The 19,794-nt window shown below is 42.1% G+C and overlaps 1 long non-coding RNA gene across 1 annotated transcript in view; it reads left to right on the top strand.

Moving 5' to 3' along the window:
• Nucleotides 1-19,794, top strand: part of LOC148684593 (uncharacterized) — a 178,013-nt gene that overhangs the window by 9,381 nt on the left and 148,838 nt on the right. The window lies entirely within an intron of this gene.

Genomic DNA, 19,794 nt, shown 5'->3' with positions numbered 1-19,794 from the left:
AGTTGCCACCAGCATTTTCTTTTAAAATTACAAACTGATGAGGAAATGGGGCAAAATGAATTTACGATTGGGGAAAAAAAGAGAAATGGAGAGAAATCTAAACTGGGATTCATCCACCCCTTTTACCAGCACACATACATAAATTAAAAACCACTCAGTCACTCAGAATGCATATTGGGACTTGAACTGAAAGACGCTGAGAGACACAGATCAAAAGCTTTGAATGGTTTTTTTAAAAGCAAGCTTTTGCTTCACATGCTGCTTTAAAGGCAAACATGGACATAAAAATGAGTTGCTTACATTGCAGATAAGCAAACAGAGATATGGGGCGGATGAGGCTATTTTTGCTTAGAGTTAAATAAGGCTTCACAGCTGTCCACGGGACAAACATTATTATTATGATAATTTTATATTCACATGTCTTACATGATTGACTTCCCCCAGTTTCCCAGTGAAAAGAAGGTTGACAGGTAATTTCTTTAGGAGTGCTTCTAATTACTCCCCCACAAAGCAGAACTTCTGTATGAGTTTTTTTAAAACACACATTTGCCTTTGTGAAAGTCAGATTCATGAAGAAGTTTATAAAAAGGTGTCTTGGAAAGGAAGGGAATAACGGCTGTTCATAACGAATGCAGAAAATTGCCACTGCTTTCACAGCTGTTGCTGGATTTGATGAGACCCTTGGCCTCCTCCTTCCCAGGTAGGGATAGCAGTACTGGAGGAGCCAGCACACCTGCCCATTGCTTAGGTGGCACCATCAGTGATGGAGGAATGACTCTGATGGGTAGGCACCCCAGGTAAAAGTAGCTCAGCTCTCCTCCTCTTGTGATAGGTGAGCTAACAGCCCGGCAGTAGCAAAAAGGTGAGAGCAGCCAACGAGTGAAACATTGGTGCTGGTCCCCAGCATTTTATCCATCCCCATTGCCTCTTGGGACCCCACATAGTTACCCTGTAGGGGCTTTACAATGGGGTCACTTGGGGGGGGGGATTAAAACACCAGCTGTCACCAGCAGCACCTGCCAGCTACACTGGCTTCTTTAAAAACATTGCTGCTTTTGGCTCCTTCCTATCTCAAGGTAAACAGAAGGGAAATGAGGCAGAGTAGTGATCTCTCCAAGGGGTGGGGGACACTTGACAAGTGCCCAGTGGTACCAACTCTTCATTGGGTGTGATCACTTCCCCCACTACTTTAAAGAACTTTTCAGAATCCTTTCTTCCAGTTAACTGGCATTTTCATATTTTCAAAACCACTTCAAGCTCCCCCCCCCACGCATTGTATAAAGTTTATGAAATACATAAATAATTGTTATTCTTTAGTTCATCAGACATTGGCTCCTCCCCCCTTGCAGAAAGAAGTTCTGCTTCCTTAAATTGAGTGAGCATGTTTTGAAAATTGTTGGATTTTAATTTTTATTTTTATCCCATTTTCGAGCCTATCCTTCCCCATGTGTTTAGCCCCAACCCTGGGACTGGACTGTGTCTCAACACACCAAATGTTTTGAATGAACTGGGACATGGGCATTTGCAGACTCCACCCCACATTTCACTTTAAAGACATGGGTGGATCACTAGCAGATGTGTTAAAGGCTCTATGTGCTAGTGGTTGAAGCATAAACCCAGGCTTCCTTCATATCAGACCTCTGGCAGAGGAGCAAGAAGGGCTCATTGTGCCCCGTTCGCCTTGGTCACTTGGCAACCCTAGGAGGGAGCTGACTGAGGCAGCTGACCTCCACCTCCCTTATGGTTGCTTATTACCAGGTTGGAACCTGTCTGGAAATACTACATTAAAAAACCCCAAACCCATGCCTGCATTAATTTACCTCTTTTCATTTAGGCTTCATGGGAGACTTTGATCTTGTACCTGAACCACCAGCTAATTAAGGGATGAATTCTACTTTCCCTGTTGGCACACATTATTTTGCATGGAGAATGGGGCAGTTGGATCCACAGTGCTAATGGTTTGTCAAATAGGGGGACTTGCCTGGCAATTCTGAATTGGTGCATATATAAGCTTCTTATGAGTGGGCCACATCAGGGGTGGACTTTGGTCATATGGGACCCTGAGCAAGGACAACATTTGCCCCACCATATCTCTTCTTTTCATGCCCTCCTCCCTCTCGCCTTCTGTGCTACGCATGCACTCAAGTGCACCACGTCAGAGTTGTGGCATATTTAGTGCCCCCTCATCTTGGCATCCTGGGCGGAGGAACCATCCTCACGGCCCTAAATCTGGCTTTGCCTCTGGCTCTGGCTCCATACCCTTCAGATAAACAGTACCAGAGTTTTGAACTTCATTCTCTCTCCGCTTGATGGTGATAAATAGTTCCTTTAACAGCTCCCTTTCCCAAGAATATTACTTCAGCATCTCTTTCTACTTCCCATTTGACTCACGGTACTTAGTCATTGTCTTTGCTTGCCATCCTTTTCCAGAGGCCTGACTGGACTCAACCAGAGGTCAGTCATCTTGTGCTGCCTGGTTCTCTATTGGAAGGGTGTTCTGTAGTATGAGGCATGTTTCTTACATTTATATCCCACCTTTCCTTCAAGGAGCTTAAGAGTAGTGTACATGGTTGACGTCTTCCCTATATTATCCTCACAAAAACTCAGCAAGGCTAAGAGACAGGTCACCCTGTGAGCGTCATAGCTGAGTGGGACTGGGAACCCTAGTCTCCTAGTCTGGCATTCTAACCATGACACCATACGCTATCTCTTTGTGAAAGAGTGGTATGTATATAGAGAAAGAAATATTGATTTAGAGGTCTTGACTAACAAACCGATTTCTGCAAAAGATGGAGCTTTTTGTGATAAGGCAAGTGATGGGGGAAACATGCTGGAAATTGTAGGGTAAAACTTGCTTTGATGCATCAACTCATCTCCCGACAAATAAATTGGGGTGAGTGTTAAATAAGTAGGCTGCCTGGAAGTCACCTCACCCATAGGGATGGCTTAACCTCTGTCTTCTACACTAACCTCTAGGTTAGATTACTGCAACATGTTATACGTGGGGCTGCCTCTGAGGACAGTTTGGGGACTTCACCTGGTGCAGAATTCAGCAGTGAGTCTGCTCACCAGGCAAGAGGGTTTGTGCATATGGCACCAATCCTGGCCTGACTGCACTGGCAATCATAATCTGAGGTCCTTCTTCGTGTTGCCAGCTCCACAAGAGGTCCAGAGGGTGGCAACATGAGATCAAGTCTTTTCTGTGGTGGCTCTATTTGTGGAATGCTCTCTCTAGGGAGGCTAGTTTGGCACCTTCATTACATGTATTGAGGAGCCAGGCAAAAACATTCCCAGGCCTTTGGCTAATTAAGAATCTATAGCCTTTTAAACTGTGTGTGTTGGGAGGCGAGTGTTAATGTTTCGTCCATTGTTATGGTATTATTTTTCTGTTTCTATATTGTAAACCACCCTGTTATATTCAGATGAAGGGCAACATGGAAATAATAATAATAATAATTAATAATCTCTCTTTACACACACACACACACACACACACACACACACACACACACCAATGCCAGTTGTCTAGGCTTTGTGAAGGAATACCTGCTTTGTATATTTAAAAGTTCAGAATAAAATCACAGTTCTCAGCATAAGGAAGAGGTTTCTATTACATTCCAAGCTGAAGTTCTTTTCTCCTCATATTTCCTCCTTCTCTTTTTCTTTTCGGTTTGGTTTGGCCAGGATACATGTTGCCAATAGTGTGATGTTTTGATCTCGTTTGAGCTAGATTTACCAGATGATACAGGGAAGCTATATGGTATTAGAGAAGGTTATTATTAAGTTACAACATGCAGAGCATAGAACACTTCACTCATTAATTACTAGATTTATGTCTTATGAAACTGTCAGGCCATCACATATGGCACGATTCTCCTGTTTTTACCATATAGATCAGTTTAATGAGCGTTTCCCAGAGTTGCAGCCGTGGTAGGAATATAAAGAACAGATTCTCGACCCATACATGTTTAAAGGAACAATTCATATGCAAAGCATTGGGTTTTGAAAATGGCCCTCAACCTGGAATAAAAAATCTGCTGGAAAAGAAAATGAAGGGGTGGGAGGGAGGGAGAGAAGGAGGCAGGCAGGCAAGCAAAGACAGTAACAGGGGTTTGCCTGCCCTGCCCACAATTTTCAATAACTCCAGTGGAGCTTGGTTGTTTTGGATATAATATATATATATATATATATATATATATATATATATATATATATATATATATATATATATATATGTAGTGATGTAGTTCTTGGTGTATCTCTTGTGATTTCTTAGCAGCTTTGAGAATTCTAGTTAACAAAGTGGTATGGAAATATGCTAAACAAACAAACAAACAAACAAACAAACAAAATCACTGATTGGCTAGGATTACGTGTTGAAGAAGTTATCAACCTTTAAGAAATCTATGGCCAGGGTGGATGTCATGGAGGTAGGGGCATTTGGCTTCCTTGAGATTGTATTCTTCACTGCAAAACCATTCACAGGGAAAAGAAATCAGTGTAGTGCTAGGCCTGGGAGCTGTGGGGAAACTATTAGAGCAGGCATCCTCAAACTGCGGCCCTCCAGATGTTTTGGCCTACAACTCCCATGATCCCTAGCTAACAGGACCAGTGGTCAGGGATGATGGGAATTGTAGTCCAAAACATCTGGAGGGCTGAAGTTTGGGGATGCCTGTATTAGACTCATGAAGAGTCATCTCTTAAAATAAGATGTACTCACATGCACTCATATTAATCTATGTGCAGTTGATATTAGAGATCTGTGGAGTGAAACCCTTTTAGCTCGAGGATGTGGGTGTCAGTGGAACACACGAGACACTGCTACCCACAGAAGCTGCATGCCAACAGAGTACGGAGAGAGCCATCATACTTATGAAACTACATCATGAGGCCCCCTTATAAGGGTTGTCAGTCTCCCCTTCCATGGAGCTGTGCTCAGACGAAAGTGGTCATCTTGAAGGTCGGTAGTAGTTTGACTGTGTCTGGTGTATAGCTTATGTTTTGATCACGATGCAGCTATAGGTTTGCTGTGTAACCTTTAAAAATGCATTGTTGGCTACCTGCCTAGGATAGTCATTTGAAAAATAATGAACTCCTGGAGCAATCTTCTTTATTCATCATCAGAATCTCCATGTCAAGTCTTTGTCCCATACTGAAAAAACGTTTCAACCCTTTTAGAGGCTTCTATGAAATTCCCTGATGTTGGGAAAGATTGAGGGCACATGGAGAAGGGGACGACAGAGGATGAGATGGTTGGACAGTGTTCTTGAAGCTACCAACATGAGTCTGACCAAACTGCGGGAGGCAGTGGAAGACAGGAGTGCCTGGCATGCTCTGGTCCATGGGATCACGAAGAGTCGGACATGACTAAATGACTAAACAACAACAACATCAACAACAACAACATGAAATTTTAATGCTTAACAGCTGTCAAAAGTGGACAGCATCTACATTCATCCAGCCTACCCATAGATGGCCTAAAACTACTGAAGCCCTGTTGATTCCTGTGGCAGACTTAGCTCGAAAAGTCCAGCTGGGATATAACATTAATGTGAATAAAAGATTTCTACCTGTTCTAATGTTTGTGGAAGGTTTTTGTGTATGTCTTTGCAAGTTCAAATTAAAAACTCCATCCCATTGACTAGTGAGTGGACATAATACACAAACTCCCACCTCCTGCAGCAATTTATGATACCAGCTATCTCTGCAATTCTATTTTGACTACTTTGCCAAATTTCCAAGTGAAGAAATCTCACAACATGCATTCCCCGAGGTGGGTCAACTGAAAACATAAGCTCCTGATTTTAGAAAGTAGAGTGGTATCCTTGTATATCTCAAGGTTGCAAAGCTGTCAAAGTGGGTCTCCAGGCATTTTAAGTGACCTATTTATTCCTCATATATCTTGGTGGATTTGTTTTTCTAACACAAATGTGTGTGAGCAATCAACTTTACAACGGCAGCAAAACTCTGATTGTCAAGCAGCCTGTGAAATCATATATGCAACAGTGATTAAATTTTCTTCAGGAATGTATAACACCTCATTCTCTGAACGTCAAAGGATAAAAGTGTATCCCTTGGTTACTTCACATCTGGTGACTGGCAGCTGAATATATGAAGTGACTCCACTCTAATTCATTTGAGGTGATATGAAAGCTTTGTCTGTTGGGTTTTATCTGTGGCTACTCACCTACTCACCTGTGGAGGTTATCACCTAATCTTGCAATGCCAAGTGAACATGCATATGTGAAGAACTGCCCCGTAGCTCAGGGATGGGGGACCTGTGGTCCTCCAAACATTGGACACCAACTCCCACCAGCCCTAATCAACAAATGGTCCAACAACATCCAAAGGGCCATGGGTTCTGGCTGTACTTGAGGTGATCAGTCACCACCACCTAAGGGCAACTGAGAGGGGAAACGGACTCACATATATAGCACCAGGTGTCACTGAGTTGGAGGCAGGACAGAAATGGGCCACATCATAATGGGGAGGTGGCTTTGTTGAATGCCTGCACTATGTGTTCCAACATCTAATGGAACAGTTCACACAGGTCTAGGGACACTACTGCTCCACCCCTGTGTCCCCAGCCTTCCTTCTCTCCATTACCATGGCTAACCTGGCAGCTGTTGATAAGCTCTGTCTCATCACTTGCTGCTCAATAACAGCAGCCTCCACTGGAGCATGGCAATACCTCCTGCACACTTGATTGGCCTGGCTTTATCCTGAAACATCCATAGGCAGCAACTACTGTATATAAATTTTATTGCTTAAACATTTTGATGTTTGCTGCCCTAGGCTCCTTTGGAAGAAAGGGCAGGAAAGAAATAATAATAATAATAATAATAATAATAATAATAATAATAATAATAGCATCATCATTTGGGCTATTACTGCTGTACTACTCTTTCTATATATAGCTCAGTGGCAGAACACATACCATGCATGCAGAAGGTCCGAGGTTTAATCCCTGGCCTCGCCAAGCAGGGATGAGTCTCTGCCAGTTGGAGCAACATGGGAAAATGGTCTGGCTTGGCACAGGGTGGCATCTTATGTCGGTATATCTTCAAGCAACAGCAGAATGGTGTCCTCGGCATTCATTCCCACAGTAGAACTGTGTGAGAACGAATTCCAGGAGCAAGATTGCGGCCCATGGATTGCTTGCTTCTTAGATCATCCTGCAGCTTCTGTTTCTTCTAGCGCATGTTATGATTCCACATAGCTGTTGTCTTGTCACAGGCCTGACCTAGTTAGCAATATGTGATGAAACACAACCCAGAAAACTACATATAATTCAGCCTCCTCCAATATCCTCTCTCTATTTCCTATGTCTCTGAGGAAGGAAAGAAGTCTCACCCCACCCACATTCTCATTTTTTAGTTCTTTATTTGGCCTTTCTACCCTTTTGAGTTGGCAACTTTTCCAGGAATTTCATTTTGGGGGTTCTAGAATGAGAGCAAAGGAAGGTATGTCCAGGCCAAATACATGTATAAGTCAATGTTTCTGTGTTGTGAAATGGACGTTAACGAAAGTCCTGCTTGCAGATTTATCATTTGAAGGCCAGAGTTTCATGTAATCCTGTGTAGGTGCATGGTGGGGAATTGCTGACTGGCTAAAGTCTCCTCTGTGTGAGGCAGCTGTGGAGTTGATTAGTTTCGTCCAACTTGGCAATGTCAGAATGAATTTCATTTTGTCGGTGGCCAAGCAGTAAGCAAGGTTCTTTCGGAGCCCTTCCCCTCCCTTGATGAAATAATTCCCTTGCAATAATCAGAGCATGAGAGTTCACACAAGGCAAAACGAAGAAGTCAGACATCTTGAAGGAGGAGAAAGGCAGAAATTATGCCATTACAACAAAGATTACTACTTCTATAAGGGTTAAAGAAGGTCCACAGAAGCATAATCTATTTATAGAGAACAAAATATATGTAGATTGTGATTTGGGGCATAAGGAATTAAGAATGCAGTCCTACACCACCACCCAAAGTTGATGGCTGGCAGGAGTGTAGAAATCGGATTATACATAAGACACCGTCTTATATTTATTTTTCCTCAAAAACAAAAAAACACAAAAAAACACTATGGCATATTTTCAGGGGATGTCTTATTTTTTTCCTCCTCCTCCTGCTGCGGCCGGCATTGCTCCTGCGCCTATCACTTTGTTTTATTTTCGGGGTATGGCTTATATTCCTTGAATGCTTAAAAATCCTGCTATGGCTTATTTTATGACTACGTCTTAAAATAGGGGAAACAGGGTAGTCTCCTCTTTGCTGGCCTGTCAATGGAGAGGAACTGCAGATCTCCCCTTCCAAGGTACATAGGACAGCTCTGTTAATAGGGGTCTAAAAGAGAGAGAGAGGTGTTAACTAATTATTCATTATTTGTAATTATATTTTAAATAAAATATTATTTTAATAAAAAAGGGGGAAATAAATTAGGACTCTCACCTGATGCAAACTCACTTGGAATTAAGCTCCATTCAATGCATCATGCTTGCTTCTAAGTAAACATGCATCAGATTCTGCACTTAAAAGAAATCTGAGTGTCCTTTCAAACTTTTGATTAATGAAATTTGGATAACAGCAAAAACACACAAACTTACTAAAGTTGGGGAAAATAGTTTGTTTTTAGAGGATAAACAAATGTGTGCACCAAACACCCCCTTAGTAAAGGATACTTGTTTTTCTGTCACACAGGAGGGATTGTGTCTTCTAAGCTTGGGCTTGTCGTCCACAGTTTTTATAAGAACTTGCATTTTAGAAACCCATTTTTTTAGATCCACTGCCCCAATTAATCAGGGGTTCATTTTAATCACTCAAAATGTTTTACATTGATTAATCTAGCCAATTATTGTGGCCTCAGTAGAAATTAATGACTATTATGACTTAGGCTCTGCATTTTTTATAATGATTTTCATAAATATCTATTGGCAAATTGAATTGATTTGAAGCTTTTAATGAAAGCTCAGAAGCAGTTGCTTAATCTGGCTGTCATTTTAGCAATATGAATTATTTTGAGAATATTAATACACCATAATTTAATAATTATGCAGATTATAAATATGCAATTCTTTTTGCAGTATCCTGGTGACAAAGCACTTGCAAAATGTATATGCAGATCCCATCCTGGAAAAACCCAGTGTTTGAACACTATCAGTTTCAGAAACTCAGCATAACAGGTGGGACTTGCTGCATAGGCAAAACTAAGGTTGCAACTAGTTCCTAGGTAACCAAAGGGAGAACCACACCCAGAAATGGGAGGGGAATTTCTATTATATACCAGGCATGTCTCTTAAAGAGACAGGCTACACACACTGCACACCCCACCACCACCTTATTGTGTGCCTGGTTAGTGTTGTCTGTCCCTAAAAAAATGACACTTCAGTTCTCACACATGCCCCTGACTTTATCACAACAGCTTTCTTCAGGTAAAAGCATTGCTCTCTCTCTCTCAAGAATGTTCTCCAAGCACAAATAGCCACTCTGGAGTAATACCTACAACTTAGGTCACCGTTGTTGTTGTCAAACCAACCATCTCCTTCTTTGTGCCTCCACTCTACATACGTGTTAAATCGAAACCGCTGTTATATCATGCTAAGAAGGTGGTTTGTTGGGTATCAATAGAAACATGATCACTACCTGCCTTAAATGTCACCGAGTATTTTCTATGAGCTAACAACATATTCCTCCATACAAAATCCTGTTTCAATTGCGCCGAAGTTGATTAATAATTTACAGAGTGAACTCAACAGGTGTTCTGTATGCCTCTGGCTACCTGGATTTCAGCCTTTGACCTGCTTAGCTCCAGGTTTAATGTTTAATAGAGGTTTAATAATATTATTACTAGTGGCATTGCCAAGACTTGCCCCTCCATGCTCTTTGCGAGTCTCAAGGTCTTGCAATGCTCACCTCAAATAAGGGATGGGCATGATGACTTCCCATTCCAGATAATTTTCTGGCTCAGATTTTTATCTTGGAGGATCATAATTCCCACCTTGTATTGAAAGCGACCACTGAGTCGCAAAGGCTCATATTCCAAATCAAGGAATTGGGAACCGCGGTGACATTTAGTGACACAGGAGTTATTGCAGTGCAGTCGTCGCCCCCCCCCCCCCCCGGTTCCTGAAATAACAAGGAAAGCCACAGGTCTTGTGAAAGGAGCCTATGTGGCTTCTCCTTGTGCCATGGAAAGGCCCCTCTAGGAAACCGGGGCTACACTGGTCTGCGTAGGAGGAACTGTGCAGGCTCCTCCAGCATTAACTACCTCAACAGCATGAGGAAGGGGTGTCAATATGACAGCTCCCACACTGACAGTGTAATGTAAGAGAGTGTGTGAGGACTTCCAAACAGGGCACTGGATAGCAATGGCTTTGCAAAAATGAATCTCCAGAATTTTTGAGAATGTTATCCTGTTCAGTTGTTGCCTTTCTATTTGGAACGAAGAACTTTAAATGCATTTATTGAATTCTGATCTTTATTTGTACTTTTGTGTGTTTTGTTTATATCGTCTCTCTAAACCACTTAGGGATTGTTGCGCAAAAATGTGAAGTGGTATACCCCCCCCCCGCGCGCGCATGTGGTTTCGTGTGCATGTGATCAAGATATGCCAGCGCTAGTATTTTACAGCATTTGAAAAAATCAATTTGGTGAGATAAAACATTTGCAGTAATGTTGTAAAAGGCTATTCTATACATTTAGAAGAATTAGTTGTCTGTGACATCAAGCGAAGGTGCTGGTGTTTGACTGTCCACCCATTTTAGATTTTGATCCTCAGTTGCAGACTATCTAATAATGATGATGATTAATAATTTAATTTGGAATATTGGAGGAGAATTACAGTTGTGAGCTCTTATCCATCCCCTTAGGAATTGGGAATTACTTCAAAGGACAAAACTAAAGTAATTCAATTCTGCTATTAATATAGGGCATGGCAGATATATGTCTGAGGAATGTTACTTGGGCATTCTAATAAATTTGAGCATTGTTGTGTGCTGATATTCCCTCTGAAATATTTGAAATAATCGTGTTCACACCATTTCTATTTAAATTTCTAAGTACACATTGTTGCAGTGTTGTGTGTGTGGGTAGAGAGAGTCAGTATCATAATTAAATTTCAAATTAAAAGTAGCAAGAATCCTGCTGTTTTAATTATTTAGAAACATTTAGAGTAGAATTCAATGTTGCAGTAATGCAATTGTTCCACTGCGTCTTTGCTTGCCAGATGAAACAATATTCCCTACCGCCGCATGTTGTTCTAGGGGTTTCCTTGACCCCACAGAGCCAATTTGTGGGGCTTGGGGGACATGCAGAGGGAGGAGAGGCAGTGAAAGCCTTGTTGTGCTGGCTCTTGCTAGCAAGATTGTTTAGCTGAACCTGCCCCTAAGAGAATATGCACAGTTTCACTAACATGTAATTCCTGGGTTTCTGTCGAGTTTCGGGTAGAGAATTTTCATTTGCGTGGTCAGGTGGAGTCCCTCAACACCCCAGGCAGCCCCCGAGTGGAACAACAACACCAGACAACGTTCCATGGGATTCAAATTGGCCACAACTTTATTGAGATTCAGATGTAGGGAGACCTTGGCTCAGGCATTGGGCATTTATCCTTCCCAGTCCCCAGCCGGGGATCTGGGTAATTTCAGGGTTATCCAGCATATGTGGGGGGTTGGGCTAGCTCTGGAGAACATATGTTCAAGCAGATAGCCCCACCCCCCTTTTCCGCTGCCGCTGGAGGAGGAGGGCAATGATGACCTCTGGGCGTATGGTCAATACCTCCCCCCTAGACCCCTTTACGGGAACCCTGGTATCGCCGCCGCAATGGGGGCAGGGGTCACCTCCTCCACACACACCCCATTTTGGTAAATGACTTTAGGATTCTGCCCAAGGCCTGCAACCACCAAAGTTGTGACGAATTGCTACGAGAAAGGCGAAACCTGCCAATGCAGGGAAATTCCTTTCCGGCCCTTCAACAGCAGCCTTGTCATAGCAGCGCCTGGGAGTGGAGGGTGGGAAAGCTCTGGAGCCGTTGGCTGCTTCCCAGGTATGTCTCTCCTTCTGCTGTGTGCACTGTATGGTTACCTCCTCCTACCTGGCCAATCCCCCCAGCAACACCTCAGCCAGCTGGATTGGACGGCTGGCTGTGTGGATGGAGACCACAGGTATCCAGCCCAGGAAGGCGGTGCCAACCTCCGAACTGCTGAGTGCTGTCCTGGGGATCCCAGGGTGCGCACCCCTTTTATATGAGGAACGGTCATTCCCCCCATCAACTGGAGTGCTGTGATGGTTGTTTGAAACACAATACTGAAAGTACTTTTAACACATCTTGAGCTGTAATCCTCTGTGCACTTACCTAGAAATAAGTCCCACTGAATAAGAGATCCTGTACACAACTTTTCAGCATTCTACAGGGTTTACTCTACAGTTGCACACGCATAGAATTGCACCCTTAAAAGTGTTGAGTTTTGGCTGGGAATGGGTTCAGGCATGGCCACCCTACACTCCTTTGAAGGATTAATATGAAGGAGGTGATTTTACAAAATGCAACACTTTATGTACACTTTGTGTATAGGACCACAAAGGTCACATTTTATTCTCTTGCTAATTACGATGTTTTAAATGTGCATTTTATATTTCACTACCTTTAGCAATGTTTCCTTTCAAAATGTTACAAATTTTTTTGGTCGTTAACTTTGCTGCATTTAATGTTCATTTTGTGGTTGCCTTCCTTTGTAATGTTTTATTCTGAAATATTTAGGGTAGTTTCCTGCTAATTATGTTGCTTTGAATGTATACTTTATATTTGACTTTCTGCAGTAATGTTTTTGTTCTGCATTGTCTTATTTGGTGTTTTAATGTAGGCTGTAAACTGCTTTGAGATCTTTTTCTTAAAAATATAAAGCAGTATAGAAATAGTAATAACAATACATATAAACTAGCTATAATTTGTGCCAGAACAGAAATGCTAGAGGAAACTCCTGGAACTTCAGATCTTTTGACACCTGGGAGCTTGTGCAGAACAAGGAAACACACACACACACACAATGAGAGAGAGAGAGAGAGAGAGAGAGAGAGAGAGAGAGAGAGAGAGAGAGAGAGAGAGAGATATCAATAATTCCCATGGTAGGAATTATAAATGGAGCAGCAGAATAAGGATTTCTTTACAATATAATTTCAGTTGGGTTGATGTGAAATTGCCATCACAGTTAATTCTGTCCTTGTAGCTGAACCATTTTACAAAGAACATTTAAGCTGTCTTTTACAAAGGGAGCAGGTTATATGCATCTGGATATATTATATGTCAGTGAAAAGACTGTATGGAAGGGATATCTTCCACCCAGTGTCGAAATTACTTTTGTTTGTGTTCCGGTGTAAAAACTGGATCTCTGCAGATTTTTAAAATTACCGTATGTTTCATCCCTATTCCGAGGGTCGGGGGGGGGGGGGATGTTAACTATTATGCATCTTTATTGTACACACATGCCCAAGGGCCCTCAGGCAGAGGATGCATTTAGAAATCAAGTACATAAATAATGCTTTTCCAGTTTTCTTTAGAAGCATACCCAGAGTGTAGTGGTGACTGTAATGTACAAGTGTTATCAGCATTCTGAGTCAAATTAAACTGAAATATGCTAGGCCATGGGTGATTTTATATCATCACCATAGCTTTTCTGAGAAATACAACCAAAGCCAGTGGGATTTAGAGATAAAACTTTGTGATAGAAAACTGAAATTTGGCACTACATGACCTTAGAAATTATGACAACTTGCTGGTAGATCTTCCATTTCTTTGCAATTCAAGGATTTCAAGGAACAAAAAGCCCCTTGTCCCACATTTTTTTTTATGAACTCATCTTCCCCCATTTAATTTGTATGAGCAGCATTTATCATTTTACCCTGAGTGAAGCTGGGTGGTCTTGCTGAGTTTCTTGTTTATCTTCCTCCCAAATATTTAATCTGATGTTTTCGCTTTGTTGCTGCTTCTTGTCATTTTGTTCCAGCAATGTATATCTGAGAACATAGCAATTAACTCGTGCCTTCAGGTCAAGTGCATTCTCCTTTTGCTTGGAATGTCACCAGTTGAGCATCGATGGTCCTTGGCCAATGAGAAAATAATAAACTTAAATTCCTCATGGGTGCCCACAGGGAGATAAACCATATTTTCTGGATCCCCAACTTCCATTTTTCAAAAAGAGAATTTATGGAACCAGAGATATGTGTCAGATGTACAGGCCCCATTCTTCACTTTTGTGTGTGTGAGAAAGTAGCACACTCACCATGCTTCTTATGGTCATGTTATGAACTGCCTTGAGATCTATGGGTATAGGGCATTATTATTATTATTATATCAAAAATTGTTTTAATAACACCAATATATATGTTGTTATTAAAAACAATTGTTGAAAATAATAATAATAATAATAATAACAATAATAATAATGTTGTTATGGATCTTTTGGGCATCCTTGTGTCCCTCATCTCCCACCTGATGTATTTGCCACATTTTAAAATTCAGGTCCAGGGGCTCCCTGAGATGTTTTGACACCTGAGGCAAAACGCTTTGCAGTTGCCCTAGTACAGTGTTGAGGGCATGAGCCTCTGCAAAGCCTTGCCCTCAAGGAAAAGCCCTTGCAAAGCCTTGCCACTGGGTATGGGAGGGGGCCCAAGCTTCTCGAGGGGAGGTCCTTGCAGATTCTCTCCTGTCACCTGACGGTGAGGCTTTGCAAGGGTTTTTTCCTCAGTGAGAAGCCATTGCCAAAACTCCTTTTCCTTAAGGAGACACCCTTGAAGATTTTCGCAACCCTGCTGGGCAGGAAGAAAAAAATCAGCCTCGCCGCTGGGTTGGAGGAAAGACTCCCTGCCAGGATGCAACACAGTGCACTGGAACAGCTCCCTCTTGTCGAGACTCTCAGCAAGAGGGGGCATTTTGCAAGGCTTTGCTGCTGGTACCCCCTAGGGGTGGAGGAGCCCAGCAAGAACTGTTGCGCTGCTCTGCCGTTGCTGAAGCCTCCATTACCTGGGTTGCTTCTCCAGTGGTGGTGGAAGCAGGAGGGCAGGTGGGGCACCCACTGGGGTCCCCCTTCTGGCACTTCTGCCACCTGAGGCAGCTGCTTCACCACACTTCATGGCTCTGATCCTAAGATCTCATTCAAAGCTAAAGGCCAAGTCTTCTGGATGTCCTAGCTTTAATATTTCAGGAACAAAATATTTGCAAGAAGAATACCTACTTTTTAGGCAATGCAGATTTACATTTTTAAAAATTAATCACATGGACATGAAAAAAAGTCTGCCTGTTCTCCCCACCCCCCTTTAATGTCAGGAGATGTAATAATGGATCGCCTGCACCTAGTGTCACTCTGCCCGAAAGCCTAGTTCTTGCAAAGAGCAGATGACACGATATACCTGTGTCATTTGACCAAAGGCCCCTCCACACAAACATACAAAAACTTCACTGCACACGGAAAATGAGATGAAAGAGCAAAGAGCTTTAACCTAGCCTGGAGTGCTCAATGCTGCAAGAGTAAGTCTCAACTCTTTTTATAATTACCAGCTTAAACCCCAGCAGGAATTATGCTTAATCTTTTAAATTCCTTTCTGAGCACAATAATTGCACACAGCTATATTCTATGCCACTTGAAGTATTCCCCCCAAAATAAACAACCTTAGAATGTATTGTTGGAGGTGAGAGAAGGAAGCACGTAACTGACCTTGAAGACTGCTTTCCCAAACTTGCTGTGAGATTTCCCTTTGCTTCTCACTGGATGCTGTTCTCATCTGTTCAGGTGTTTCCCCTGACACAATTCCAGTTGCACGAGGAAAACACAGGAATGCGTTTCCTACTCCCCTGTCTCCTCACAGTCTCTGCATCCCAGGGTACTCAATTGCACACAATTTACATGAGTTTATATACAGATATATGGAGGATATACAGTCATACCTCGGTTTAAGTACACTTCGGTTTGAGTACTTTCAGTTTAAGTACTCCATGGACCCGTCTGGAACGGATTAATCCACTTTCCATTACGTTCAATGGGAAAGTTCGCTTCAGGTTAAGTACGGACTTCCAGAACCAATTACAGTACGCTTTAGGTTGAGTACTCCGCAGACCTGTCTGGAACTGATTAATCCACTTTCCATTACTTTCAATGGGAAAGTTCACTTCAGGTTAAGTACATACTTCCGGAACCAATTGTGTACTTAAACCGAGGTATCACTGTACATTGGTATAGAGAAGCATTGACTGCCTGTTTCATTCATCTACCTTATGCTGGGAAACCAAAAACAAACAAAGATGATGCAGCTTTCTTTATTTCTTCCATGCTCTTCGAACGCCCATAATTGTGGACCTGCCATTGACCATGTCCAAGGTCTATGTTGCTCAGTGTGCTTAACTAACAGAACATTTGATAAAAAAAAATAAGTGTTGGGAAGTCATAATGTCTTTAATTAATTTGCCCCTGCTTTCTTGGAGGTGCTTACCTTTTGCACTTATAAAATGTTTATGGTTATATCAGAAGATATTTATCAATCTTTGGGGACACTGCTGAAGTGACATAAGCTATAAAACAGTCTTTGTAATCTAATAGGCAAGCCGCCTCATTATTAAGGTACTTCATCAAATTTTATGTGACAGGATGTAGCAGTTGGAAACTATTATCTAAGATCTGTCATTTATAATTCCATGTATTTATAACCATTACATTAGCATTTCATTAAACTCATGGAAGAATGTGTGTGTTGGATTTTTTAAACACATTTATCATTTTAATGATAACAGCCTACAAAAACATTATTATATACTGAAGCTATAAACATTCTATTGTCATGCACTGTGAGCAAAGATTTGGTCCTGGAGCTTCTCTCTACTTCCCTAATGAAGGTTCAATCCCAATTCCCTGAGATATGAGCTTGCTAACATAGATAGCTCTGGAAATACCCAACTATTTAGATTTGGTGGACAGAGTGCCTGAAGAACTATGGATGGAGGCTCGTAACATTATACAGGAGGCAGCAACGAAAACCATCCCAAGGAAAAGGAAATGCAAGAAAGCAAAATGGCTGTCCAACGAGGCCTTACAAATAGCGGAGGAGAGGAGGCAAGCAAAATGCAAGGGAGATAGGGAAAGATACAGGAAACTGAATGCAGATTTCCAAAAAGCAGCAAGGAGAGACAAGAGGGTCTTCTTAAATGAGCAATGCAAAGAAATAGAGGAAAACAATAGAATGGGGAAAACCAGAGATCTGTTCAATAAAATTGGAGATATGAAAGGAACATTTCGTACAAAGATTACCATAATCAAGGACAAAAGTGGTAAGGACATAACAGAAGCAGAAGACATCAAGAAGAGGTGGCAAGAATACACAGAGGAATTATACCAGAAAGATATGGAGGTCTCGTACACCCCAGGTAGTGTGGTTGCTGACCTTGAGCCAGACATCTTGGAGAGTGAAGTCAAATGGGCCTTAGAAAGCACTGCTAATAACAAGGCCAGTGGAAGTGATGATATTCCAGCTGAACCATTTAAAATTTTAAAATTTAAGGTGCTACACCCAATATGCCAGCAAGTTTGGAAAACTCAGCAATGGCCAGAGGATTGGAGAAGATCAGTCTACATCCCAATTCCAAAGAAGGGCAGTGCCAAAGAGTGCTGCAACTACCGCACAATTGCGCTCATTTCACACGCTAGCAAGGTTATGCTTAAAATTCTACAAGGCAGGCTTAAGCAGTATATGGATCTAGAACTCCCAGAAGTGCAAGCTGGATTTCGAAAGGGCAGAGGAACCAGAGACCAAATAGCAAACATGCGCTGGATTATGGAGAAAGCTAGAGAGTTCCAGAAAAACGTCTAGTTCTGCTTCATTGACTATGCAAAAGCCTTTGACTGTGTCGACCACAGCAAACTATGGCAAGTTCTTAAAGAAATGGGAGTGCCTGATCACCTCATCTGTCTCCTGAGAAATCTCTATGTGGGACAAGAAGCTACAGTTAGAACTGGATATGGAACAACTGATTGGTTCAAAATTGGGAAAGGAGTACGACAAGGTTGTATATTGTCTCCCTGCTTATTTAACTTATATGCAGAATTCATCATGCGAAAGGCTGGACTAGATGAATCCCAAACCGGAATTAAGATTGCCGGAAGAAATATCAACAACCTCAGATATGCAGATGACACAACCTTGATGGCAGAAAGCGAGGAGGAATTAAATAACCTTTTAATGAGGGTGAAAGAGAAGAGCGCAAAATATGGTCTGAAGCTCAACATCAAAAAAACCAAGATCATGGCCACTGGTCCCATCACCTCCTGGCAAATAGAAGGGGAAGAAATGGAGGCAGTGAGAGATTTTACTTTCTTGGGCTCCTTGATCACTGCAGATGGTGACAGCAGTCACGAAATTAAAAGACGCCTGCTTCTTGGGAGAAAAGCAATGACAAACCTAGACAGCATCTTAAAAAGCAGAGACATCACCTTGCCGACAAAGGTCCGTATAGTTAAAGCTATGGTTTTCCCAGTAGTGATGTATGGAAGTGAGTGCTGGACCATAAAGAAGGATGGTCACTAAAGAATTGATGCTTTTGAATTATGGTGCTGGAGGAGACTCTTGAGAGTCCCATGGACTGCTAGAAGATCAAACCTATCCATTCTTAAGGAAATCAGCCCTGAGTGCTCCCTGGAAGGACAGATCGTGAAGCTGAGGCTCCAATACTTTGGCCACCTCATGAGAAGAGAAGAATCCTTGGGAAAGACCCTGATGTTGGGAAAGATTGAGGGCACTAGGAGAAGGGGACGACAGAGGACAAGATGGTTGGACAGTGTTCTCGAAGCTACGAACATGAGTTTGACCAAACTGTGGGAGGCAGTGCAAGACAGGAGTGCCTGGCGTGCTGTGGTCCATGGGGTCACGAAGAGTAGGACACGACTAAACGACTAAACAACAACAACATATCCCTTCCCATCTAGTCATTGGTATCAGACTTCTTTCCAATGTAAACTTTAATTTGAAGGGAATTTGGAATTTGGAGTTTTGGTGGGGTTTTTTGTTTGTTTTGTTTTCTGGATTTTCACTGTTTGAAATATGGCAACCCTACCCATGTAGCATTATCTCAAACTTCCAATGTGCCCACAGGCCTCAAAGGTTTGGTGACTCTTGTCCTAGAACATTCTGGACCATTGTGGAATCGCATGAAACCTTGCGGGCTTTCTTAGAGCTTACATATGCTTTAGTCAAACCTCCCAGAATTTGTCAGCCAAGTTTTATTGTATAATTGTGAAAGTGTCTTTGTGTGATGTGATATGCTAACAAATGGAAGGCCTGTGGTAGGTACAGGGATGGAAACTGTGAACTAGGACGTCCCCATTTAAAATATCAACTCAGCATAAAGTCACCAAGTGGGCTTTACAGCAGACCACTGTCTCTCGGCCTAAGCCGGCTACCCACTCTGCAATATGGAGCTAATGGCCTTGCAGGCTATGGTAAACATACGGTAATTGAGACCAGGGAATTATTTCAGGTGGGCACCATTGCTATTATAAGAGAACAAGGGAGGCGTTCATGGTGAGTTCCAGTATCTCTTTTTTGAGAAAAATAGCACTGACTGAAATAGCATACGAGAAGCACATTGACCATTCTGAATGGTGTGTAAATGCTAAGGATTATTATTTTAATGAATCCTGATGCCCAGAATATACCCAAGATGTTTGCAAGGTAGTGAAATGGGACACCTTGAAAATTCACCACACTTTTCTCCCTCTTTACCCTCGAACCTGTAAACATACCTTTGCTAGAAAGTGATCCCCTACAGTTC

This window comes from Zootoca vivipara, chromosome 9 (genome assembly GCF_965207765.1).
Source record: "Zootoca vivipara chromosome 9, rZooViv2.hap1.1, whole genome shotgun sequence".
In the NCBI taxonomy this organism is placed as follows: Eukaryota; Metazoa; Chordata; class Lepidosauria; order Squamata; family Lacertidae; genus Zootoca; species Zootoca vivipara.
The sequence above is the reverse complement of the archived record's forward strand: the minus strand, read 5'-3'. Positions and strand labels throughout refer to the sequence as shown.